This window comes from Ictidomys tridecemlineatus, chromosome 3, assembly GCF_052094955.1.
Source record: "Ictidomys tridecemlineatus isolate mIctTri1 chromosome 3, mIctTri1.hap1, whole genome shotgun sequence".
NCBI lineage: Eukaryota > Metazoa > Chordata > Mammalia > Rodentia > Sciuridae > Ictidomys > Ictidomys tridecemlineatus.
In genome coordinates, this window is record NC_135479.1 from 65,828,221 (window position 1) to 65,854,723 (window position 26,503).

The following is a 26,503-nucleotide window of genomic DNA, read 5'->3' on the forward strand; positions in this document are numbered from 1 at the left end:
ATTTGAAAAGTACATGTATTAAGACCACTAAGTTATTTGTTACGTTGTGATGGCAAAACCAGACCTGGTTGTGGAATGAAATCATAAAACTGTTATGGTAAAAATCCTCTGCCTCTTTTGGTGCCAATACCATGCTGTTGTTACTATCACTCTGTAGTATAGTTTAGGGTCTGGTATAGCGATGCCACTGGCTTAACTCTCCATGCTAAAGTTTGCTTTAGCTATTCTGGGTCTATCATTTTTCCAGATAAATTTTATGATTGCTTTTTCTATTTTTATGAGGTATGCCATTGGGATTTTTTTCGGAATTGCATTAAATCTGTAGAGTGATTTTTAGAAATATGATCATTTTGATATTTATTCTGCCTCTCCAAGAGCAAGGTAGATCTTTCCATCTTCTAAAGTCTTCTTTGATATTTTTCTTTAGGGTTCTGGAGTTTTTATTATAGAGCTCTTTCAACTCTTTGGTTAAGTTGATTCCCAAGTATCATATTTTTTAAGAATATTGTAAATATTGTAGTTTTCCTCATTTTCTTCTCAGAAGGTTTGTCACTGATATACAGAAATGCCTTTGATTTATGGGTGTTGATTTTATATCCTGCTACTTTGCTGAATTCATTTACTAGTCCTAGAAGTTTTCCAGTGAATCTTTTTAGCTCTTCTAGTTATAGAATCATATTGTTTGCAAATAGTGCTAATTTAAGTTCTTCTTTTCCTATACATATCCCTTTAATTTATTTTTTCTGTTTAATTGATCTGGCCAGTGTTTCAAGGACTATATTGAATAGAAGTGGTGAAAGTGGGCAATCCTACCCCTTTTCTCTATAAATACATATGGAACTGTTTATAATTATGTATTATACACAATATGCACACATATGATACATACAACACATAAACAAAACATTTTTATATACATGATTGGTTATAGGGCTCCCTTTTAAGTACCCAGTGAAGTCCTAGTTTAGTTTATAACAAAGAAGACACCATCCAAAACTAATCTCAACCCTCCTTTACAAATGATTCTGAGGCTGGTATCAGACTTGTGGTCAGATTTCCATGTCATTTTATAAACACAGAAGTATATGAGTGATAGAGGGATTGGGCAGAGAATTATTTCATTGAGGACACAGAGTAAAAGGAAGACAAGGAGAAGTATAATTAGTTGTGTCACTTTGCATCATCAGAGAACTGGAATCTGAAATTCAGACAAGGAGGATTCAATCTGTTATACGTGCGCATGTGGATGACATGGGTCCTATAGTGAAATGGTTATTACAAGATTTTGAAAAAAGTCATATGAGTGGCACATAATGGCTAAACAGTCAATATGTACACAGTGTCTTCCAAGTGGTTTGTGAGCTGTGGATCAAAGCACATACATGTATTAGGAGCCTTGATGAAATTACCCATCAGTGCCCTCTACAATTATTTGCATTTTAAAGGTGAGAAAAAAAAGATTTCTGGATAATAAATGGTAAGTCGGCAAAACACATAGAACTACACAGAGACAGAACTCTATAGAATCCCTTCAAAGGCTACTTTGTTCCTGATATAAGGAATGTCTGCCTGGAGAAATATTATTTTCTCCCCATTTTGAAGACAGTGCCTAGAGAAGACATCCCAGGAGCAAATGTTTTTCCTTCTTTAATGTTAAGAAACTCTTCAAATAAAGAGCTGTTATCCCAGATCTGTTATGAGTATAAACACTTGGAAATTATACAGTGCAAAAGAGCATACCACAGGCCCAGATGCTAAGTATGACTCAGGAAAGAAATAAATCAAAAAGGCATATAAGACATTTAATAATTATGTAACTATTACTAAAAATAAATGTCCTTTTATTCAATAAACCATAAATTATGTATAAATATTTCAAGGATTTGCCAAATCTCATCCCATATGATTTTGTAATAAACTCCAAAATCAAGATAATAGAATGCATAATTCAGTGTCAAAAACTTTCCAGGAAAAAAAAAACCAAGCCTTCAAGGAAGAGGAGTGTATATTTAAGTGAATGTACTTCAACAATTTATTTACTAAATGATTTTGAGGAAATATATTTATTTTCCTGCAGCCTTAAGGAAGGGAGATTTTCCCCTATTTATTTTTTCTGTTGGAATTTACCAAGATAAGCCCTAGAATTCTATCGGAAATGACCTATGAAATAAAACAGGGAAAAATACAATACATACTGAGGGAAAGCAAAAGAGCAATTTGTTTTTATTAATTAGTAAAATGATTTTTTTCTTGAAATGAAACTATATTTGTCTTTTTGGGTTTCATTTTTTAATCCTTGTAGCCAGGTATCACAACAGAAATGCAGGGAAGATCCTTGAACTTCCAATTCATACAGGAGATAAACTAAGTGTTCAATAATCATAAAAATTCAACATCTTTAGTATTAAAAGAAATATAAAATGAAATCTAATCATAGACAAAATTAAATAGTATTGATGAAAATACTAAACAAATGAATACTTGTAAACTCAAGAGCAGTTTAAGTTATTATTATCTATTTGTGGAAACTGTATTTCTATTGAAGATACATGACACTCCTCATCAATGAGACTTACTTCTCAAATCACAGCATATGTGACCATGAAAACATGAGAGACCACAACAGTACTCTTCCAAACACTTGAAAGAGATAAATAATTATCTGTGGGGTAAATGGACACTAGATGCCAGTCTCATTTTTGGTTATAGTATATCCAGTTTTAAAATAGTGTAAAACACTATGTTTAAGGTTTGTATAGGTGTAATATTCATGTGGTAATTCACATGTACACAAGTTTAGAAAAAAATATTTCGGAATTGTGAGAAAATAAAAATTATCAGAAACACATAAAAGGCTCAATTACACATTCTGCATGTAGATGATGAAACTCATCATTATAAAGATGAGAATTTTTCCCAAATTAACCTACAATATATTACCACCAAAAATGCTTTGTACATATATGAATATATCACAGACAATTGTACCTTTATGTGTATCTATAAAGCAGTAATTCTTTGAAACTATAAATAAATGGAAAATAAAAAAAGAGAAAAAGAGTGAAAGGGGAATTACTGTTAATGAAGTGGAGCAAATTATATTCCATACTTATATGATTATGTCAAAATAAACTCAAATAATATGTAACTTAATGCAATAATTTTAAAAATCAACATGCTTTTCTTTTAATAAAATAAATAACCAAAGAACCAAAGCATACATTCTAAAATTCATATATATATATATATATAAAATTAGACAAGAAATTTTTCAATTGTAAGAGCAAAAGAAATACTTATCATCCCCTGACATTCATGTATTTTATGAAATTATGCTATTACAATAATCATCGAGGAATCACTATATGAACAAATCAGTATACGAATCCACATATAAGTAAAAATTACATACTTAATTGCAATTGAAAAGTCTAGATAAATCCAATCTTAACAAGACCAATCCCAGCAAATTAGCTAGACCCTATATCAAAAAAAAATTAAAAGTTCAATTTGTATATCTCAGTGGTAAGTATCCCTTGGTTCAATTCTCAGTAATGTTTAAGAAAGTAAAAATGAAAACTAGCTAGCTGAGGAACAAGCAAGGTTCTATAGACCACAGGTCCTCTCCTGAAGGAAAAGGGCATGTAAAGATTTGATTATTATAACCATCCCACCTGTCTATAACCAGCATCTGGCAAGAGACTAGGTTGCAGGTGTACTCCTGCCAGATAGTATTTCAGAAAGGGACTGAGGATGCTCTGCAAAGATAAGGAAGACTGTGAGAGGTCTCTGCCACTCATATGCTCCCCACCTGAATGAGCCAGTAGGATTAGGGGTGTACTGCCCCAGTGGAGTGCTTAGGACTGCAGTCTACAGAGACTGCCCAGAGTCCCCATTTGCCAGCACCTGTTCCTGCCACAGCCAGGCTCATCTCCCTTCCCCAGCTTCTAACAATCTCCCTTCCCCAGCTTCCCTCCTCAAACTCATGATGTCATAGCACACTAACCATTTCCTTGTGCTCAGGAGCCAGACCTACTCCATAGGGATCTCCACCACCTGTACATCAGAGCAACCTGGGACTCCCAAGCATGAGAGTGAAGCCTGGAGTTGAATGCAGAAATGGCAGACTCAAGATAAAAGGACCAGATTTCAGATTCATGTATATTATGAAATTATAATTATGTATATAATAAATATTATGTATATTTACCAAATCATAATTTGATTTGTAATTTGCTCCTGGGCTACATGCAGGATTGGATAGTTCTCACTAAGTGCTCTTGATTGGAATAGGGCTTCACACTGTTCCCTACCAGTCTGGGACCAGTGAGCCTTCTTTTGAGTGACAGGGAATTGTATCCATTTCATGCATGAATAAGACCAGTTTTAAACATTCTTGGTTGCAGCTTTTTTTTTTTGAGGTCTCAGATTGCACACCAGAGCCTCAAGCTGCTGCTATTTTGGCAGGCAGGATACCTGAGATAGAACTCAAGGCCACTCAACCACTGAGCCATGTCTTCAGCCCTATTTTGTATTTTATTTAGAGACAGGGTCTCACTGGGTTTCTTGGCAGTTATCTTTTGCTGAGAATGGCTTTGAACTCATGATTCTTCTGTCCCAGATTCCCAAGATGCTGGGATTATAGACAAGCATCAGGTGTGCCTAGTCAGGCTGCTGCTATTTTATGGCAAGATTTCCTTCCAGAAGTTGGATCTAGCCCAACAAGCAGAACAAACCTTGTATAATAAGTAATTTCAGTTTATATATTATATATGCTGCATATTATTCATGAAGGAAAATAATATAATGACAATTATTACAAAATTTCACTTAACTCTTGTGCTCTCTCTTTTTCTTAGGGCACAGATTTCATGTTGAACTGGAAAGCAACCACCTAAAGCAACAATGTCCAATGTAAAACATGTAAGGCACAGAGTAATTTAAATATTTCTAGTATTCCATTTACAAAATAAAAAGAAACAGTTGAAAGTAGTATTAATAACATAACTATCCTACCCAGAATATTATCTTTCTGTGACAGATAAAATACTACTAATGAAGTATGTGTGTTTTGGGAACTACAACCTCGAGTTTGACTTTCTCTGTTATCTCAGTTCACAGGAACTGCATTCCAGATTTTAGAGCTAGGGGTCTCTTAACATCAGGAACATAAAGACCTGATCATCTCTTTACATGATAGAGTTGATGGATAGAGTTCCCTACTAATATTTCTCCTCATGCCCCCAAATTAGGAGAAACAATGTCCTGATTGGGAGCAGGAAGCTCCAATCAGTAAGTGTCCAAAAGGAGATAATTTTTCCCACTTCATACTGATTACAAGTTCTTTCCCATTGCAGATATCAGGTGGAAAAAAAAGATGGGGTTCCAGGAGGTTAGGAACACATCACCTGCAGTCTTCCATAGCCTTGATTCTATTGTTTAAATACATGAAATACAAACTTTTTGGGCAATTTGGGCTTAGACCAAAAGGCCAGGCTGTAACATCTGTTTTCTCCTGTGGACAAATTCTCAAAACTCATATGCAGGTGGACTGGGACTAAAGATGAGCTGTATTTGACTCCAAATCCAATTCACCTGCAGAAGATCACATGATTCTTACAATATTCCTTATGCTTATCACACTTGGGAAGTAACAATTATTTTAAAATGCAGGAATTGTCGTGTATGCATATAAAATCCAGCCCTATCTATTACATAGTATAACACAAACAGAACATGCTCATATATCTGTGTCATCTCAGGGTTTCCATTTCAGGATCCAAGGAACCTTGTTTCAGTTTACATCAAAGGCAAACACCAGCTAGAATTTAACTCAACATCCTTTCCCTAGTAATATACAGGTTGATATTGAATATGTGGTAAGTTTAATCAGAGGTTACTGATTATGAAACAGGCTGATCTATAGGGATGTAAAGGACCACCAAGTCCCATGCTCTTAAAACAAAAAGGGACATGGACTATAGAGGTATGCAGCACAATTTTGTTTTAATTGAGGCCAAGATAGGACATATAATTATTGGCAGTACCATGAAACATTGGAGAATTGGGATGTGGATTTCAAAAAAGGAAGTGTTCACATATTATATTTGGTTTTGTGGATGACCTGAGTGCTAATGGTGAAAATTGTTAAAAGGTTATAAGCTTCTGAAAGAAAATTGGGCCAAAATTTTGTCTCAGTGGTAGAGTGCTTGCTTAGCATGTACAAGGCACTGAGTTCAATCACCAACTTTACCCATGCAGATGACAACCTCACCCCAGATTAGCAATAAAGGGTATTTTTTGAGAAGACTTTGGCTTTGAAAGGTCCACCCATGCCTCCTGGGCCTCCTTGAGCCCAGGAGGAGGCAAATCTATGGTGGAAAGGAGGAAGGAAGGATATCTCAGACACAGATTTTGACCAGAGGAAGCTATCACACGGCTCTCACTGTCAGGGTCTTTGCCACCTCCAGTTATAGAGCTTCTACTTCCTCCTATACTCTGATGCCTGCATCAAGATCCAGCCAGGCCCAGAGGCCAGTCCAGCAGAACAGGAGGTACAGAAGAGTTGTGAGCTATGTCTCAGGAAACCCTTCACTCCAGCAGGACCCAAATCCAGACTACCAGAGATACAAGCACAGCTGGCCTGTGACAGGCTGGCCTCACAGGAGGGGAAGGGGAAGGACTGGGAGCTGAGAAACCAGAGATGGTAATGAGGATTGATAACCTGGGAACCTTTACTTCCATACAGCATACACAAGGCAGGTTGTCATTTATACAGTCACATGACTGCTACAGCAGTCCCCTAAATTGCTGCCCATCTGCCCTCAAGGTCCTCTTAATCTAGCTTGAGACTTTGGCAAACACATGTAGGTACAGAAGGCTTCTTAGCAGCAGAATTCACACTGTGGAAGGTGAGCTGATCCCAGGTCCCCAGAAATGAAAGGATGATACAAACACCTGACATCACCTCTTCACACAGGTGTGTGTGCACAAGGAGGCTGCCATGACTTCCCTGCCCTCCCTGAATGTCAGCATGTGCATTTATGCATACCCATCAAGGTGCCACCAGATAGCATGAATGTGGCCAGCAGAAAAGCCTATTGGAGTGGTTACAGAGAATTAGAAAGGATGAGGGGAAAGCCTCTTTGGCATGGAGTGACCAAACCGAGCAAGGCCCTCAGCTTCCAGGAAACTCAGTCGACCTCCTTACTTCACCACTGTTCTCACCCCCTCCCACACAGCCTGTGCTGCCCATGCCTAACCCAAGATGGCTGTGCTGGCTGCTATTGTGAATGGGGCTGTAATGCAGCCATGGAACAAATTGTAGCCTCTAGGAGAAAGGAGGGGTTGTCCCAGACTATACCAGTCCCACTCCCACTGTAGACTCCTGCCGCGACCCCTCGCCAGCAAGGAGGACACGACACAGGATTCTTCTCTCAGCAGTTTATTCAGGCCTTTAATTATGTGTCTCTGGAAGCTTCTTTTATTATTATTATTATTATTATTATTATTATTATTATTATTATTATTATTATTACTACTACTGCTACTGCTACTGCTACTTTTACCTCTGCCTCTACTTCTTCTACTCCTACTCCCGAGCGCCCCAGCCTTGATAAAGCACATCAAGCCCCAATGCACAACTGCCACGTGGATCATTCTCATAGGGTGTTTTACAGCTACGTGCCAACTCTCCCAAAACAAGGAGTTGTTTATCACAGGCCACGGCGCTTATCAGCGCCATCTTGTAATGGCGGCCACAGTTCACAGAAACGGCTCACCACAGACTCCAATGCTTGGGGGTCTAACAGAAAGACTAAGATGCATAGACATGGGGTAATCCAGTGAGTTATAAGGGGAGTGTGGAGGGGTAGGAGATAGAAGGAGGAGGAAAGTCCAAAGCTTATGGAAAGAACCAGTCAGGGGTCTAGGGTTGTGGTTCAGTGTGGCCTATCACATGTGGGGCCCTGGGTTTAACCCTCAGAACCACAAAAATAAATAAATAAAATAAAGTTATTTTGTCCAATTACAGCTAAAATATATTTACAAAAAAAAACAGTCAGTATTTCCTGTTGACTCCCTTTCTCTTGGGAGACGTTTATTACTTTGTTATCTTTTGATCTTGCAATAAACATGCTGGGTTTTATTTATTTGTTTGTTTAATTATTTGTGTCCTGTTCTTCAATTCTCTGCAGAGGGGAGAAAATGGACCCTTTAGTAACAGAGGAAGGAGGATCCTCTGAGCCTGGATTCTAGGTTCAGACTAAAAAACACAGCAACCACCACTCTACCTAAAGACAAAAAAATGAATGCAGCCTTTGGATCCCATAGGCAAGCAAAGTGGTGGAAGGCCTCTGGAAAAGTGCTTCTATATTGGTCAGAGAGAGAATGGGAAGGTTAAAAAAAATGGAGATTTGGCCTCCCCCCTTTGAAGCCCAGCTCCAGGTGCCCAGGCCTCAGGCTTCTGAGCCACCCCATCCAACAGCTCTGGAGCATGCAGTCCCCTATACACCCCCTGCAGGGCAGTTCTCAGGTCTGCATGGAGTGGGGAATCCACTGATGGCCTGCAGGAGGGCAGAAGGACCAGTCCAGCTTTGACTATACTTGTGGTGCCCAGGGCAGAGGTCGTTCAGATCACAGCTTCCTCATTCTTCTCACCCCATCCTGGCCCTGGATTTCCAGGGCCTAGTGGATTAGCTGTAGCTTGGATACTTTGTAGCATTGTGCTGTCAATCTGGCCTCTCTTCCTTGGTGGGTCTGGTTTGGGCCCACCAGTGGAAGCAGGTGTGGGGGGGTGGTCTCAAGGCACCATGGTTGAGCGGCATTCAGGCACCAGGGGCAGAGTAATAGGGACAGGACTTTGGAGCTTCAGAGGGGCAACTGGGTGGGGGTCTCCAGGGGCTTAGAGGTCAGACCTGAAAAGCAGAGAGCAGAACCTTCAAGGAAGTGAATGTGCAGCTAGAACCTCACCCTGGAGCTGCGTGCTCTGAAAGGTAGGAGAATCAGACGGGGTCCACTACAGTCTGGAAGCCCAACAACCCACCTGTCTGCACAGCGCCCCCTTCACCCCAGGCCAGCTTATAACAAGTAGCTCTTTTCTTTCCTTGCTTAAGGGTCCCATCTAAACTCCACCTAACCTATCCTTCCCCACAGCTGATGGTGCAGTAGGGGAGGAAAATGGGGTCCTGATAGGGCTCAGTCCCCCTCCATGGAAGGTCAGGAGCCTCCTTCAGTAAAAGGGCCAGTGAGATTCTCACTATGTATAAGCATTTGATGGATTGTATGTGTATAATATCAATAAGATCAAATACAATGCATGTTTGTACTAGACCCAGACACACATTATTGAGACGATTATAGATTGACCATGTTGGGTAGATTGGCTTACTTCATGGAGCATAATAGTTTCTAGATTCATCCACTTACTGGCAAAAGACATAAAGTCACTATTTCATGATTATTTATAAAGATATATTTTTAGTTGTTGATAGAACTTTCTGCTTATTTATTTATTTATATGTGGTGGTGAACCTAACCCAGTGCCTCACAAGTACTCTACCACTAAGCTACAACCCCAGAGAACACTTGATTCAGTTTGATATTTTTCTGCCTATATTAATATGTTATCTTTAAATAACATTTTAATGTTGAAATATTACTTTTTGTCTTTTGCTCCTAGAAATTCATTGTAAATATCTCTCACACTTACTTGGAATGCATAGAAATATTTATTTTGTATTGCAAAGGGTGTTCTGTAAATATGATACTTTAAGTGTTTCATCAGAAATTATTAATTAATCATCTGTTCATTGCAAACATGACAGTAAAATCATATTGGGACAAAAATCATAAATATATAATTAAAGTTAACATTGTACAGCTCTTCAATGATATTTAAATTCATATAAAACATTGAATTCAGAAATTGTTGGTACTGGAGATGTAAACCAAGAACTCACACATCCTGTGCAGGTGTTCTACTATGAGCTATAAACCAACCTGCTCTATTCAAATTATTAATCTATTAGAATGGTTAACCCACTGATGGAAGTCAGGGCCCTTGTAATCCAGACTTTTCATCTCTTAAAACTTCAGCACTGCCACCTGAGCTTTGGGGGACATTCTAGACCCAAACCATGACATTTATGAAAACATAACAAAAGTAAATTGGGAAATCTTTAGAACCTATGATTAAGCAAAACATTCCCAGATTTGACAATGAAATGAAACCTAGAAAAGTGAAGATGAATAAATTAATAAACTTCTGTTCAGTGGAAGCCCTGATTCAGTGGATAAAAATATAAGTAAAGACTCAATTATCATGCAAGCTGCATGTGGTGGCCATGCCTGTCATTCCATAAACGTAGGAGGCTGAGACAGGAGGAGGGCCTATGACTCAATTCAAGGCCAGCCTCCACAACTTCCTGAAACCCCATCTTAAAAATTCAAAAACAATACTGGGGATGTAAATCATTTGTAAAGTGCCCTAGGGTTCAATTCTCAATACCCCCCCACTAAAAGAAAAAAAGAAAAAAATATATATAAACTCCACTTTGAGCAAAGTGGAGTTTATATATTTTGAATGTAAAAGGTATTCTTCAAACTCAATATAGAACAAAAACAAACAATCCTAAAAGAAAAAGGCAAGACTTGAGGGCATTATGCTCAAAGAGAATACAGTCACAGGGAATATGTTCAATGTTCTTTGCCATAAGGATTCCTGAACTAAGATGAGTGGGTCAATGGTCAAGGCAAGATTGGTGCATCCATGGACCAGGGTACCACTTAAGAAAGAGAAAATACACTGCTGACACACAACAGCTGGGACAAGTCACCAGTTTCATGCTGAAACTTTCTGAAAGGAAACATACCACCTGAGTCCACTGAAGCAACACTGGTCAGATGACCAGGTCACAGACACAGAAGACAACTTCAAGGCTGTCAGGGGTGAAGGATGTGCCAGGACTGGGAGGGACAGAGGTGAAAAGAAAGGGAGACAGGCCAGCTGCTCAACACCAGAGCCCTTCCGCACCCTGACTGTGCTGCTGTCAGCACCTGATGAGGCCACCGCACGGGGTTTCAAGATGAGTTCACCCAGGAAGGCTGGGTAAAGGGCAAGGGGTCTCCCCACCAATTCTGTCTCAATGTGCATCTGAAATTACCTCGCTATAAAATAATTAGCCGTTTTAAAGAGCTTAGGCTTCAGGATAAAACTAGAAGGCCCTGCTCACAGGATGAAAAATACTGAAATAACAAAGTTGAATGGTCCAAGCACAGGGCCAACAGCAGCTGTGAACCACTGGAGGTGACCCCAAGGGCATGGGCAAGATGGCTGAACTCTGTTCCCTGCTGAAACTTCAGCCTGATCTTCCGTGGTAACTATGGCACCCCACTCTGGAAATCCACACTTCGCCTCCAAAACCCTCAATGTGAACTTTGAAAGTGGCTGCGTCTGTGGAGAAAGCGCCTGGCCCCACCTACTGTCCGCCCATTCGCCAGCGCCCCTGTACCCGCCTGTACTCACACAGAGTCGCAACTTCTTCTCTGGGGGCGATTTCCTCAGCCAGCCAGAATGCACTAATTGGCTGCTGTCCATGCTGCCTGCAGTGATAGACCTGAGCGCAGAGTCAGTTGCAGAGGCTGGGAGAAGATACCTGGGCAGGCTTGTAAGCTCACTATCCAAGGAAGTCCTCAGCACCACGACCCCCTGGCCAGCTGTCTTATGCATGTCTGAAGACCTTCAGGACTGCCTCAGAAATAACCCCTTCCCTCTGAGAAGGAGGGGGTGATGCTGAAGGCCCCCTGAGCCTCGAGGGGTGGGGTAGAGTGACTCTGTGTTTTCTAAACCATCTGAATGTTAACATAGAGTACCCTGTACAACATAAACACTATGTAACAGTTTAGAAATCTGCATGGTTTGGCTGGGGCGGAGGCGTGTGATAAAGTCACGTGCACCCAATTCATCTTTCCCTAGAGGTCAGTCTTCTGCATACCCGTGGACTTTTTTGCAACATTTTTGCCATCAAGACTGGCAGTTAGTTGGGGATAGGTCAGATTAATACAGAAGCTCCTCTGGGTCTAATTTCCTAAAACAAAAAGTCCTGGATTGTTGGTTACAATTCCATGTGGAAACAGAGAGTCTTGGAGGGATAATGTGGCTCCATGTCTTCTGTGCACACATCCTCCTTCTCTTGCTCTCCTATCCCCAATGCTACTGTGAAATGAACCTTCATTTGCAATCTATTTTTGTATTTAGAGGACTGAAATGAAACTAAGCATATTGTTTTTTAACAGAGAGTCCCAGCCAATCACAGTAGGGAGGTCTGAATTGACCAAATGAGACAAACACCATTTGCAACCTGCAAAGCTGACTTTGTAACCAGTTGAGTTGTTTTTGTACCTCACATATCTTTTCTGTTTGTAAATGCCTCCTGATCCTGTGGCCCTATTCTTCTACTTTTGTGCTGCTGGATTGTGAATTGTTCTTTAAAAAAAAAAGTTTATCAATAAATTGCTTTGCTTCACTTGGTGAAGTTTCTTCATTTAAAATGACTTTTGGATGTTTATTATTTTATTTTTTGCCAACCTTTCCCATCTCTCCTCCCTTCTTTCTACAGCTTGTGGTAACTACTAGTCTATTCTGAACTTCTGTTATTCTTCCTTATTAGGTATTTTTAGAATTTTATTCATCTAAATGAACTTTATAGTTTTACACAAAGTGCTCAATTTTTAAAGAAATCATGTTGGGATTTTAATAGAACATGTATGAAGCTGTATAAATTAATTTGGAATAAAAACATTGTAACAAAAATATATATTCCTTATTACTCAGCCATAAAGAAGAATGAAAGTGTGGCATTTGCTGGAATGGATGTGTTATGGGGAGGCACTCCAGGAAACACTCTCAGTTTGCATTTCATATCAAAAGAGAGTTTTGTTCACCTTGCCAGGGAATGTCACCCACCATAGAGACTCAACCTCTGTAGGAGGAAAGCAGCTTCCTGGTCCATCAAGAATATAAGCACAAAACCTACAACTTAGTGACTTGCTGATTATTATGTAAGCTAGACAATCAGAGAAATTAAAACATTAATATGAGGGACCTGTGGGCTCTAGGCAGGATTGGAAATTTCCAGTCAGCAAGCAAGTGATAAACATAAGCACTAATAAGTAGTTGAATAAGAAATAAACATATAAAAATAAATGTTTTTATAAGTATTAATCATAACCAATTAGGAAAAAACCTATAGGTAAAAACATTTCCTTAATAATAGCTACAGCAAAATTATAATACATTAAAATTTTATTGATCTGGAAGAAAATTATAAATCTTTTTACTGAGATGCTTAATAGACCACAAGTCCTCATAGGAGGAAGGACACAGGTCTGGAGAGGAATGCTGTAAATATTTGGTTTTTGTTTAGTTGATATATGTTGCCCTGGCTGGCCTTGAACTCCTGGGCTCAACTGATCCTTTTACCTCAGCCTCCCAAGCAGCTGGAACAACAGACATGCAGCACCATGCTTGGTTAATAAAACCTTCATGGCCATGATTCTGTTTTATATTTTCTTTATAGATAACTTCTTACTTTTTATAAGTTAAAAAAATATTAGAAAGGTCAAGCAGCATAGGCCCTCTCTTCATTCCCTTACCCCAACTTAAGCCTCTGGAGATGGGGCTGCCCAGGGGACTCCGCTGCACAGCCAGATGTGGCAGTGACTCAGAAGCCACTTTTTGCAGAACAGAGACCTCTGAATTTCTTAGCATTCCTGCCAAGGAATAGATTTCAAATAAGCACTTAATTTAAGATTTTTTAATGATTCAAACTATTGAAGGAGCTGTACTTACACAATTTCAGCATTGTGTTCACAAAATAGTTTTGTGCAATACTGTCTGAATTATTTTCCTCTATAGTGAAGCTGCATAAAAGATTCTACAGCAACCGGGATGCTTAAAAGTGAAACAGAGATAGTTCCATTACAAATAAAAATTGTGCATAATATAGTCATTTAAAATATACCTATGTAATTATTATGCTTAATGTAAAACAAAACACATACAAATAATTGTTTCTAATGGCACTACTACAGGCAAGGCAAAAGCTCTTTCTTGAAGAGTGACAAAAAATCTTTATTTTTATGTAAAAAGCACAAATATACATATAGTACATAGATTGATGGTGAGCATATGTTGGTATGAAAATTTCAACAAAGAAGCCCAAAAAATTTAAGAAAAAAAGTGTTTCAATGAGGATTTGGTGGTTGAGACATAATGAACACATCTTTGAAGAAATTTTATTTATGATCTTTAAATATCAACATTGGTATAAGACCAGAATTACATGAAAGTTTCTGTAAATAGATGGATTTCACAATAATTAGTATTTGACAATTTTTCATGAAGAAGTAAAATACTGAGATTGGATAATAAGTTCAATATCAGGCTGGGGGTGGGTATGTACCTCAGTGGTAGAGTGCATGCACTAGGCTGAGGATAGCATGCATCGATCCGTTCAATATTACAAAACAAAACCAGTACCAAAAAAAGTACAATATTTTTCTTCAAATTAAGGCAAATGACAGCTCACTCTACCAGATTATTTCAATGTGAACTGGTCTCTTCCCTGGATCCTCATTATGCCTGTATGTACATCATCTTTTGTCTCATAAAGTTTAGGAAAAAGTGATTGCCCAATTTCATCATATTATTCTCCTGCCTCAATAAACCTAGATCAAAACACCAAATACAAAAATAAAGTCCCCAAGAACTCAAAACAAGTTATTTTGATAACAATTGTGGTTATAAACATGCAGAATTACAAGCTAGAAAGGATCTACTTTTTCCTTAAGTACCTATAAATCCCCAATATCTGGAAATTCCTGCTGTCACATTGTTCTTTATATTCAGGAGACCCCTCCTATTGCAACTGAAGTTTACTTGGTATTGCTTCTCCTTCAGTATAAGAGTACTCATAATTATTTATTAAACTGGCAATCTCTTACTCTGAGAAGGAAACTAGAAACTTTATCACAATATGCTGAGACTGACTTGTTGCTCATGTTTTCTAAAAAAATGTGACATGTGGCCCCAGAGTCAGTGAAGACTACCCAGTCACCACCCAGTTACCAGCTCATTATGATCTCTCTCTCCACCTTAAGCCACTTTGATAAGCAGGAGAATAAGGAACACACACTTGAGCACACAATCTGATCTCTGCAACCTGAGGCCTGACAGCAACCTACCCTTCTGGGGAGATAAGTGTTCCTCTCTACTTTTTGTTACTGTCTTTCTTGCAGCAACCCTTCCCTAATGGACTTGCTCCATCACAGGAGCAAACTGAGGGAATGCAACAGCTGGTGAAAGCTCCAGGAGATGAAAAACAAAGTGCCCGAACCCATAAGCCCTTGCCAGGAAGCAAGGTGGAGAAGAGAGAGGCTGCCCTGAACCACCACACAAACCTACAAAAGAAAAAGGAAGATTTGGTTTTTATGTTTGATGTCAAGAATCTCTAGTCATATAATTGGACAAAAAGTTCCCTCTGGAAACCATCTCAGCCTACATTTTACCTTACAGAAGAGGAGAGATGTCACCACCTGTACCTGCTAAGCTAAACACAGTCTCTCAGTTAAAGAATTTCAGGAGGAATACAGGTCTCCCAGATTCTGTTCCACTGTTTTTCTTACTACAATCGTCCCCTCATCCACAGTTTCAGTGCTTACTGGTTAAATAAAACTTGAACATATTAATAGGAAATTCCAGAAATAAAGAATTCACAAGTTTTAAGTTATGCTCCATTCTGAGTATTTTGATGAAATCTCACCATCTCCTTCCATCTCGTTCCATCAAGCCCAGAACATGAAGTGTTCCTTTGTATAGTATACTCATGCTGCACGTACCACCTACCCATTAGTCACTCAGTAACCATATCCATTACAGAATTGCTATTGCAGGTACTTATGTTCAAGTAACCATTAATGGCCCCAAAGTGCAAACTATTAAAGCATATTATTATTATTATTTTACATATTATTATTAATCTTTTACTGTGACTAATCTATAAATTAAAGTATCATAAATATTAATGTGCATGGAAAAACCCCAGCCTATATTCAGAGGTTTTCACTTGGGGTTTTAGAACATATCATTCACAGGTTAGAGGGAGTACTATAAAATCATTGTGACTCCTTAACTAAGGAAAATTTTTAGAAAGTAAAAATTTAAAAATGCATTGCTTTAACTTCTGAAATCAGAAAGCTTACAAATGATTGTCAGTCATGTCATGTGTGAGGCTGATATAAAACTGCAACCACACGGTTATCCTCTCCACTTTCACGGCTTTTTCCACCCTCTAAGTTTGTTTACTTCCTGTCACAAATGGATTTTGGCTCTATGAAGATGTGTATTTTTATTTGTTTTGCTTACTGCCATATTTCCAGAACCCATCACAGTGCCTGGCACATAATAAGTCTTCAAAAACTACTTACTGGGTGGCTGAATGAATAAATACTTGCAGCTTCTCTTAAGGGGAACCACTTCCACTTAAGTGACATTCCTCTATATCCTGACTGAAACACAGGATCATCATACTCAACAGATAATCCAAAGCCTAACAAATTGTGTGTGTGTGTGTGTGTGTGTGTTTATTTTTCTCATCCCTCTTTGTCCCTCACTGGAACCTACTAGTTTGGCCATGCTGGTTGTGGCATCACACAGTGGACGATGGGCACTGATATGGCAAGAAGTCAAAAAGAGGCAGGCCATAACATCGTGTAAGCAAAATTTGGAAGCATGCATTGGGCCTAAGTCTAAAGCAACTAAAAGGGAGGTGTCAGCACTAGACTGAGAACTCCAAGCCCTCTGCTGAAGTGTCTACACCGGCTGAGGATTTAAAATAATTTTCTCATTTCAATACCCAAGACTATGACTCTAATGCCTGGATTTGGATGTTGTGCCATTTCCAATTTCCCCACATTGATCTTACACAACCAGTCATTGTATGGCTATCTTCTACATTGTGCTAAAAATCCTAACACCAGTGATAATTATAAACAACTGGTATTACCCATAAAGCCTTCATCAGCTTAGGTGACAAAGTATTCTACATTGTGAGTAGTGTTCCAAGACACATATAGAATATAACTGCCCCTCTTCCAGTATGCATGGCTTTATTTCTGTATCTTGACACATGCTTTTATAAAAGTCTTTCACTGCAGTATTTCGTTACGGATATTCCAATTCACTTCCTTTAATAATAATCCAGAAGCAACCTGGATTTACAATGTGTAAAATTTTTAAAAGACAGATAAACAATGCATAAGTTAAAAGTAGAACCATAAAATTATAAACCTTACAATCATGATAACTACTTTTAATATAAGTGAGCAAACAAATTCTTAACAAGTAATTTTGTCTTAAATTGTTAGACTAAAGGTAAATCACAAATTGTATAAGTAGCAATAAGTAAGTCATTTTCAATGATGTGCAGAGATGTCTGTTATCTCCATATTTTGAAAATATCAATCATTATATTTACAATCAGGGGTCATAGCTATATTTAACATTTTTTAAAAAAAGGAAAAGTAAGTAGGAATACATGTATATTATACTCATATTAAAAAAGAAGTAATGATAAAAAAACAAAATAAATATAAACTATTACCTATAATGGAACAGAGAATGAATTTAAAGAAACAGAATCAAAGTCAACCTGTTGGAATATATCATGTTACATGTTATTGTTATCAGAAACCCAGATTTCATTGTTAGAAACAAAATAAAAATATAAAAAATTAAATTTGAATTGACATTCTAAGAATTCATGACTTTTCAAATGTATTTCCTTGTTCTGCCTAATGAAAGGGCTTAGAAGCAATGTTGTCCTAAATTTTGAGATCCTAAATGCCAAGAAGCAGGAACACAGGTATTTGTAGTCATATTATTCCTACTTTTCCAATTATTCAAACATTTTATATTAAAAAATGTAAAAAAGAATATTGGTGGGCTGGGGATGTGGCTCAAGTTGTAGTGCACTCCCCTGGCATGCACAGGGCGCTGGGTTCGATCCTCAGCACCACATAAAAATAAAATAAAGATGTTATGTCCACTGAAATCTCAAAATAAATATTAAAAATTATCTCAATTTTCTCTCTCTCTCTCTCTCTCAAAAAAAAAAAAAGAACTTTCGTCATTCTAATTCTAGTAATGATATCTGCAGGTAACAATTGTAAACCCTGGGGCAGGGGTAATGATCTGAAGTCACTGAAGTGGTGCTCAAAGCAGATAGGTCCTAAAAGACATTTGGTTCCTCAAAGAAGGAAACCTCACGAAAATCCAGATTTTCGTAGCTTTTCCCAGAGGACCTCCCACTGCTCTGACTCCCTTTTCTTTATGTTGGAGTGGCGGAAAGGCTCTTTTTTTCTCTTTATCCCCATCTCCTGTTGGTTCACAATTGCCTCAGAGTCTATGTATAAGCTTTTCCTCTACTAGGATATTAGTTTCTGTCAACCCACCTCCAAAGTGTAATGAACATATAGCCCTATGTGATCCCCAATCTTAAATAAAATCTTCTGAGTGAGACATTTCCTGACTTCCCAAACTTTATCTGGTTCTGTTAAGATAAAGAAAGCTTATTACAGAAATACGGAAAACGATTGTAACACATGCTTCCCATACTACTGTTTACTTCCTCCTATTTTCTGGTGATAAAGGGATACACCAATTAATTTTAAGAGGGAAATATCTACCAAAATATTCAATAAAAATGTTTAATTAAATTTAGTTACATTAAGATAAGGTGGTTTCATTATCCTATGATTTGAATTTTCCCACCTACTTTTGAGAAAATGGAATAGACTTTCTGCTATACAAGAGTATAGAATATATGGATTGCATTTGCCTTGAAATGTGGTTACTGCTTGCTACATTGAAGTGTGATGCTTAACATTATGTGTCAACTTGGCTTGAATAAGTCTCAAAATTTTGATGAAATTCCCTTACAGATGTTGCTATGAAGATTTCTTTAGATGTGGCTGATATTTAAATAGATTTTCAGTAAGACAAAATACCTGTCATAATTTGATCCAATCATCTGAAGGCTTTTTGAGAAAAGACTTGAGTTCTTCTAAAGAAGCATGATTCTGCTGTCAGATTTCCTTTAGACTGAAACTACATCATCATCTCTTTTCTAGCCCACAGGAGTGCTCTGCAGATTTTAGAATTATCAATCTCAGCAAATGCCTAAAACTAAAGCTGTACCCCCTCTCCTCCCGATACCCCTCCCCTCCTCCTCCTTCTCCTCCTCCTTCTTCTTTTCTCTCTCTCTCTCTCTCTCTCTCTCTCTCTCTCTCTCTCTCTCTCTCACACACACACACACACACACACACAAACAATCTATTGAATCTATTTTTCTAATGAACCTTGACTAATGCAGAGAGAATAGAGGGAAGTAAGAAAACTAATTTAACAAGTGCATGAATCACACTTTCTATTAGTTATTTTAATTCCCCAAGAAATCCTAGAAACTAAGTTTAATTATTATTGTAATTTAAGAGGAGAAAAAATGAGTTCCAGAGAAGATAAGAGGTACTTTCCTGTGTAATGGGAAACCATGCAAAGAACCTAGCATGACAGTCTTCATGCCTTCTTCCATTCTTAGATTACCTGTCGGTGAGAGGCACTGGCTAGGGAAATTTGTATTAGCCAGAGACAGTACTATGCTCCAAAGATAATAGAGACTCTTTGGATTAGAGAAGGGCAAAAATAAACCTCAGAGTTATTGTTGGTAAGCTGTGATTGTTGCTGTGGTTTTATTAAGCAATAATTTTTTTCTGACATTGTGTTGGTTTTCAGAGATTATGAGATAGTCCCCCATTTTAAAAATAAAACACAAAAATATATTTCTTCATTCCATTAGTGAGCTGAGAATCGTTTTTATTTTCTTTCAAGATTTTTGTCCAATTTTCTTGATGCAGCCCCCACATTTGTGTTTCACTGAGGCTAGACTAGGACAAACCTTTGTCCTCCAAATGGAGCATGTGTTTCTATTTCAAAGTCTGTGGCCCACGTGTAACTTGCGTAAGAACAATGAATGGAAGAGATGCCAAAATTATAGTATCCTAGGGGAAAAGCAATGTAGACTAATTGTACTCTCTAAATAGTAAAATAAGGAACAGGCTTCTTTGCTCAAAGTAAAAATTATTTCTATATAGCTCTAGTATTTAAAAGTTCCCAAGAAAGCATCCCAAATTTATTCTTAGGACTATCAAACATGATGGCCTTAAGGCACCACACTAGAGGTAGAAATGAGTTTGAGTGGATGACATCTTATTAAATAGAGAGAAAGAGTTTTTTGATGTTAATATAAATGTGTATTTTGATTGATTTTTGGAGACCCCTCAAAATATTTTAGATGAAAACATGAGTCAGTTAAAATATGATAATAAAATCAAATCTTTTATACATATTTATGTCACTATATTTTTATTTTGGAACTGGTTTTAAGACTTAAATTTTATAGCAATGAGTTATCAATTTATTATTTCTGCTTTTTTTTCTTTTGTATTGATCATCAGCAAAACACAAGCTTGCAAGAGGAAATGTCAATATTTCAGACTAAGCAGAATGGAGGCTACCCCCTAACTTTTCTGACCTTAAATTCAGAAGAAATATATTTGATAGGAGATATAGAAATCAAAATCAAAAAAAAAAAAGAAAATTAGCTCAACTGGGTTTAAATTCTGAGAGCAGTATTTAGAGCTAAGAAATAAATTTGAGTGAAATGCATCTTAGAATAAAAGCAAAACCAAAATTCCAGTGAAGAAACCAAACCATATATGTAAGATGGAAAGAGTAAAACAATTTATTTGAAAAGCTAAAATTCTAATAGAAATGAGATTAGAAAGAAAAAGAAGATGCAAAATGGATAAAAATGAAAAGATCTGTGAGATCTGAATACTGTGAGAGTTTCATTTAGTAGGGCAAAGGCTCCTCCATTGCCTTCAGGTTGGATGAGTCCCCAGGCCTTTCTAACGAAAGAGTAGTACATGACCAAGTTGCATATTGTTATTTCCTCATTTCTCTCTAATGATAATGCTTTCAAAAACTTCCTCCTTAGCTCTGTTATTTGGAACTTTTTCCCAGTCACCAAAACTCAAAATAATTATTAATTGGAGAAACTTTTTTTACTAAAACAATGCTGCTCTTTGATGATTTTCTCTATTTATGTTAGTTTTAATGTTTTTACAACTTATTGCAGTCTTTCCCCTTACTAAACATGACTATTTTATTTTAATTAATTTTAACATTTAGTTGAAAGAATACTTTGTATAGATTTATTTATTCAGTGTTTTGACCTTAATAACACTCTCTGGGAATAAAGTTATTTTCCATTATTTTGTTATTGTTGTTGTTTTTCCAAATAAAATTATGCTCTTTTATGCATGATATTATATTTGAAGAATGCTAATGCAATAATGAAGCCATAATCAAGCTAATTCATAGCCAAAAATGTTGTTTAAGCACCCACCAATATTGTGACTCTCTTTTAAGCTACATTTTTGCACTTCCTTTTGTTTGCTGTTATTTCTAGGGTCTTGAATTTCCAACTAGACTATAAAATCCTCCATGATAGGGACAGTATTTTAAAGCTTTTATGACCTCCATTGATATTGGTATAGTGCTCAGTTAAATGTGCATTTGAATAAGTGTGTGTTGAATTGATACAGTTCTTAAACATGCATATAATTGAGTCATGTGACATTTCTGAGTTGCCAAGTTTTTTAGTTAAACGGTACTTAAGTTAAAGTAGCTAGCTTCCTTAAAAATGATAAGATTCTTCTAAAATCTCATCATTCCTAATTCAATTTGTTAAAAAGATGCATATTTCAAGAGCCAATAATTTTAGAATGTCACTTATTCAATTGTAGTTTTGCTATTTGACTTTAGAAATCTTAAATAAATCTTATTTAGTATACATCTTTTCTTTTTGGAAAGAATATATTTAAAGAGAACTACATACTTTCATTTTTTGCAAGAATTCTTACTATATTGGCAAGGTTCAGTTGTTTCTTTTAAGATATTTGTATTTCTTAAAAGCTTCACAACAAAAAAATAACAATATGTGAATTATGTGAAACTGAAGTTCCTTCTCTATGTTGTGTATAGATTTATCTTCTCATATACTAAAATATTTGCTGTCCTCAGCACATTTCTACTGGCTCTGGTGCAATGTAAACCTTTGGTAGCTCTCAGTTTTCCTAAACATTTTTTTAAAGTTTTTTGTTGTTGTTGTTCTAGCTCAGAATTTTTTTTGTGTGAAAGTTCTTGACTTAGAATTAAAAAAATGGGTAAGAATTATAAAAACTTTCAGATCAATGTTGTTTTAGAGATTTATTGGTTAAAAAATTAACTTTTTAGTACTCATAGCTACTCTTTTTAATATATACTTTTTAGGTGTACATTGGCAGAACACAATGCCTTTATTTTTATGTGGTACTGAGGATCAAACCAAGGTGCCAACCATGCTAGGCAAGCAAATTTTAGCCCTCAAAGCTACTTTTATGTGAAGTTGCCTGTGTGCTTCTCTCTTTCTCTTCTTCCCTCACTGAACCTTGATTTCTATGTTATCTATTTGTCAAAGCCATCAGACTTCCATCTGTTTAATAAAAATAGTGTAAATGAAACATTAGTTTTGTTATAATTAGTTGGTACCTTAATAATTTTAAAGAATTTTTTATCAATTTCTTTTGGTATTTATGCTTGTAAGAAAAAATTAACATTGACATTCATACAAATACTATTAACATTCTGAAAATGGTGAATCCACATAATGAAAAATTTTGTGTTCACTTTTATGTGCAAAATACAATAATTAAACAATTTAGGGTAGTTTTTCAGGGCTTTTCTGTAAATTTTCATCTAGGAGATGAGGCCTGAACATATTTTGAAACAACTGTGTTCAGGGAAGTGAAAATATTATATACTGGAATTATGTGTAGAGGGTAAAGAGATCAAGAGAGTTCAGATCTGTCATTATTTAGAGTTAGACTTTATCCTTTAGTTGATACAGAATTGTAAAAAAAAATAAAAGATAAAAAAATTGAAAATTGAACAGACAGTATGTTAAATTGAAAATTAAACAAGACATATTGATATGTATTGGAAGGTAATAAGAAAGATAATTCTTTTTGTTCTTTTTAGAAAATTTCTAGGGTGTCTCATGGGACCCAGGAGGAGAGATCAGAGTAAGGTGGAATTATATCATTTATTAAAAAGAAATAAGAACTCAAGAGAGAAGGAAGGAGTTTAAATGTACCTAATAAAATACCTTCCTTAGCCTTTTTTTGACAACAGATAAGTAATGTGCAAAGGTAGTGACAAGGTGTAGAGCAAGGCACATCTCCCACACCAGCTACATGAACACTCAATAATCATCACACTTACGAACCAAAAGTATCTTTATTCTATTTTTATAAGTTACAATAAAGATTGTTGTCATGATGAAATAAATGATTAAAATTGAATTCATTTTTATATAGGTCATAAAATCATTGCAATAAATTATATCTTGGTTAGTATAACAGATTGAATCACATCATAACTTTATCATAATCATATCAAAACTTCATGATATACAAAGAAATTTGATGTCAGGAAAATATCTAAAAGCATGGTCTGAATACTTTTTTTTGCTATTTTTTTTCCATTTTTTCTGAACCTTTTATTCTGTTATAATTCAGTTATAAATTTCATTTATAATGGACATGTATGAAGTTCTAACATATATTTCAAACTAAATGTACTTGAGAAGTTCACTTGAAGTATGCACTTTAGCATAAAATAGGAAGTTATATAAACTTATCTATGTCCTTCTCGATTCTGACCATCCTTATTGCTATTCTCCTTTCAGTACTCAGAATCAAATTAAATATCTCTGCTCAGTCTTTGTCGGTGCCAGATTTAGTATTTCTGCCATTTTGTATTTGTGCTCTATCAAGTTTCTTAACCTTTTTGAGGCCATAGATTCCTTCTGTGAATTTTGCTTAAAAATATTTACATCATAAAGTAGATACATAAAGAGGAAGAGCAGCGTGAGTTTCAAGAGGAGGAGGAGAATGAAGACATCACTATTGAACAGTGGGAGAGCTGTGAGGAGAAGGAGGTTGGCCCTGGAGACAGCCAGAACTCCAACCAGCATCAGCAGCTGAAGTGGGAAAACTCCACACTCAGCTACTGAGTGCGATCTGGACTCTTGCATCCCCACTTCAGAATGTCTGCTACCCATCTCCAAGCTAGTAGGTCCTCCATGTAGAAAATCTCTTCAGCCAGCAGGTATGTGGACTCCCATTGCTTATTATCCTCCCATGCCCAGTGTGTGGGACTGTAGGCTCCCACCATTTGCCCACCCCTGCTGGGTCTCTTTACCCCAAAGCCAGGAGCTGGCTCTTCCTCCCTGCCACCTCCTGCCAGCACAGGGGCTGCAGCAGCCCAGACTGCTGCAATCCAGTGAGTTGCCCACCTCTTGCACCTCCAGAAAAGTTGGAATGACTAGACTAAGTGACAAAGAATAAAACTTGGTAATCATTTTTTCTCTCTTGAAGGTCTTCATTTTTTTCCAAACTAGTGCTTTTACAAGTGGTAGAAGGGGGTTAATATGTAGATAATCAATTGACTTTTTACTACTTGTTAAATACATTGGAATTGTCCATGTCCTTTGTGCTAGTGTACTCAGGACTAGGATGTGAAGTTCAGGGACAATGCTCCTGTTACCTCCCCCTTGGGAAACCAGGAGGGGAGGCCTTCCCACTCTAGTCCAGGCATGAGGCCATGTAGCATTTGGTGTTCTTTTTGGGACCAGAACAGTGTTTTGTGTTTGAAGTCTGGAAATGGGTCTTTTCTTTGGGATTCTTTCCACTTCTAGCATTGTGTTTGGGATGGAAGCTTTGGGGTCCCTGGCCTCTCAGGACCAGCAGCTTCCTTTGATATCACCCAGGTCTTGTGTTCCTGTACTGAGGCTTCATAAATGTATATGATCCTGCTGGGGACATTCTCTGTGGATCATGGAAACTGATAGCTGTGGTGCAAATCACTTGACTGCTTTGTTTTGGAGATAACAGTGGTTTTATAAAGGATCTGACTCATAATGGAGAAAGACAGAGTGCTAGAATGTTCCAAAACAGTCTGCATCTACCCCACCCCAGCCCCTGTGGGTTGCTCCTGCATAATGCTCCTGCATTGAGGTCAGATCCTCACTCCAGTAGTTAGGAGTCCTGCTGCTCTGATCCATGGGAAGGTGAAAGAGAGAAAGAAGTTGAGGCTAAAGCCACACAGAACTTCGCTCTTAATGTACAAGTCAGATGTTAGACTGTAAACCTGGGAGTCATCCTGCACACTGCCCCTGTGACCTCACTGCTAGTATTAAGGATGGCTGTGCTGTTGTGTGGCTGCCCATCCACATGCAGTCTGTGTAGATGCTGTCTAGACAGTGGTAGAAGGTAACACAGAGAGGGTTACACTATTTACTAAACCCTTTATTATGTAAAATCCATTAAAAATTAATAGTGCAGGCCTCCCCTTCAAGAAATTTGTAATCTAATAGAGGATTTGTAAATTAATATGCATATTAATTTTATATGGATATATATATATATAAACAGCACTATGATACACACACACACAAATATATATATGTATATACATATATAAACAATACTATGACAATAAAGCGCAGAAGTATTTTTAGATAACTAGTTTTTTTTATCTTGTAAAAGAAAAAAAAACATTTAAAAAATTTAAAATGAACAGCATATATCCACAGATGTCCTCATATGGTCTGTAGTGCCTTGGTGTTCCTTCCCAGACCTCATATGGTCTGTAGTCCCTTAGTGTTCCCCTTCATGGTGTACCACCTACTTCTCCTTGTTTGAACTCTACCCCATTAATAAAGCACCATTTAGCCTAAGATCCTCTCAGCTGTTTTCACTGATAATGATTGTATCAAAATTTCTATAGTTTGTTTCACCCTAAGAGGAATTAATATACTATGTTACCTAGTTAGTTGTCATGATTGTTCTGACAGTCTAACCTGCAGTCTTGTGTGGGAGAGGGGCCATAGCCTACAATATTTTTTCCCCATTCCTGTGATCAAACAGGAATGATGCATGCCAACCAAGCGGTTTTATCAGTTAGAATTAACAAGAGTTAAAAATAAGAATAATTTATTTTAAATTTAAAAATGCTTAGGGAGGACTGATGCCCTTCACAAAGGTTTTACTTACCTTTTCTTCACCAGTGAACTTTTTGTAATTTTCCTGTTATTGATCTTTCTCTTGTTTCCTAGAATACAGTCATTGTTGGATCTTGCTCTGTCATGGTTGGTCAGGAGTAAGCCCTCCAATATACCTGTATTAGAATCAATTAGAATGCTTATTAAAGTGCATACTTTAATACTCTTTTACCTGAACTATTTACATTTTTCCATTCATATCATTTTGTTCCTTTTGTTCT

General features: G+C 37.1%; 1 pseudogene; it reads right to left on the minus strand.

Annotated features, from left to right (window-relative positions):
- Positions 1-23,344: 23,344 nt before the first annotated feature.
- On the minus strand, positions 23,345-23,453 carry LOC120888262 (small nucleolar RNA U13; annotated as a pseudogene).
- Positions 23,454-26,503: the final 3,050 nt, after the last annotated feature.